General features: G+C 31.1%; 1 protein-coding gene and 1 long non-coding RNA gene across 7 annotated transcripts in view; one reads left to right on the top strand and one right to left on the bottom strand.

The window, feature by feature from the left end:
- LOC110263585 overlaps positions 1-1,710 on the bottom strand; it is a 9,085-nt gene extending 7,375 nt beyond the window's left edge. The window contains exon 1 of the long non-coding RNA XR_002349410.1: positions 1,408-1,710. This is a non-coding gene — a long non-coding RNA (uncharacterized LOC110263585). The remainder of the gene's footprint in view (positions 1-1,407) is intronic.
- LOC107605196 (thioredoxin-related transmembrane protein 2) overlaps positions 203-1,716 on the top strand; it is a 5,345-nt gene continuing 3,831 nt past the window's right edge. For 2 of the 6 annotated variants that reach the window (XM_021105090.1, XM_021105089.1), the window contains exons 1-2: positions 216-336; positions 600-698. The gene's annotated coding sequence lies outside the window, so the exon portion shown is untranslated. The other 4 variants (XM_016306977.2, XM_021105086.1, XM_021105087.1 and 1 more) reach the window with 3 other exon arrangements.

Raw genomic sequence — 1,716 nt, 5'->3', positions numbered from 1 at the left:
ACGAGTAACTTTTTAAATTTTTTCTAATAATTTTATATTAGATAAATTAATTCTTAACAAAAAAATTGACAAATAAATCTCTATCCTCTAAAAATTTTACAAATTAGTTTTTTTATTAAGATAAATAATTAAATTAATTTTTTATTATTTACATTTTTAGATAATTTAATCTCTCACCATGTTATATAGGGAAAAAAAATTAAATGAGTTCAAATTTGTGGCATATGCTCGGTTCATGGCTCATGATTGATTTTAATTTGAGAGACATAAAGAGAAATCAAATCACGGGTAAAAAGAGGGAACCAAACTCCTCAACTGTTTAATCACCAGATTCTGGTTAGCTTCATTAACGCTTCTTTCCTGATTTGATTTTATTGATGCAATTACATTTATCTGATGCTAGGTTTGGAACTCGAGTGATTCGGTTGCGCATGAACTCCTTTCACTTTTCTCATTTTGTTTTCTGCGTCGATGTTTGAATTCTGTGTTTCATTGCTATTGAATCGCCATGGTTGATAGTTTCAACGATGTTATAATGACTTTGATATTAATTAGTTCTGAAGCTTTTCATATACTCCTATGATTAAATCTCGTTGCAGTTTAATAGATGAAAAGCAACAACATATTTTAGTGAAGCTGTAGATTTAAGAAATGTAGTACAGGAATCTTGGGAAAGTTTTTTGCAGGTTTTTACTAGGGTAATGCTTTTTTTTTTTTCAATTATTATTTAAAAAAATTGAAATGAAATGTTGTGGTATTGTCTCTTTCTTTTTCTTCGTTCATTGTTTTCTGTAAGGTTGATATATGGGATGCAGAGAAATGACTGTATTCACATAAGCTGATACAAATCTATTTTTCTTTCTTTAATGTCCGTGTTCTAATCTTCAGTATAATCTTGGGGAGTTCTTCTTTCAAGGTGTTCATGTTATTTGGCCAAACAAAGATGGTTTCCGTGTTAACTAACTAATTCAATTTTCATGCTTAAAGTTCCTCTTTTTATATAGATGTTGTCATAAATGAATATTTTGGTTTGTTTAAGAGGATAACTTTTGACAGTGTATTTGATTTGGGGGGTATTATAAGAAATGGATGAACTTTGTATATGAACTTTGTAATGGGGAAATGTGTGTGCTTCCTGTGTTCATTTTGTATCTCCCGGCAAATCATTGGTACTGTCTTGAGCTAAAGAGTTCAGTTTTGTAATTAGTGAACCTTGATTGGTTACCTCGGTTGATCTATTTATACTGTCTCGGCAAGAACTATATTGTTTATCCCTGATTGGTTATTTCCAAGGCTAATATACCTCGATCTAGTTATGTTATGTTGTTGTGCTAGTTCATATAGGAGTTTCGGGTAGTCAAACATATTATGATTTATAATTGTAAGTGGATTGAGCTTTTTATAGACTATAGTTGTGACCCGTGAACCATCAACTTGATGTGCTTTTTTTAGCACAGTCCATAATCACAATTCACAACTTGAATGGCTAATGGATCTACTGCCTCTAGTTTTAATAGTATGCAGTGACAACAAAATCTCATTTTATATACTGAGTAGACTTTGCTCGTAACAATATCCCCAACCCCCCATTATATTAACATAAGTAGAAAGAATATGATTCCTCCTTCGCAGAAATAATGCTTCATGTGTTTGATGAATACTCTTTCGAATTGTTGGTTTCAACCAAAGTTGCATAATCACTTTGCTCTAAGAGTT

The sequence above is a fragment of the Arachis ipaensis genome, chromosome B06 (assembly GCF_000816755.2).
Source record: "Arachis ipaensis cultivar K30076 chromosome B06, Araip1.1, whole genome shotgun sequence".
NCBI classification, from domain to species: domain Eukaryota; kingdom Viridiplantae; phylum Streptophyta; class Magnoliopsida; order Fabales; family Fabaceae; genus Arachis; species Arachis ipaensis.
This window is presented reverse-complemented; position numbering and strand designations above follow the sequence as displayed.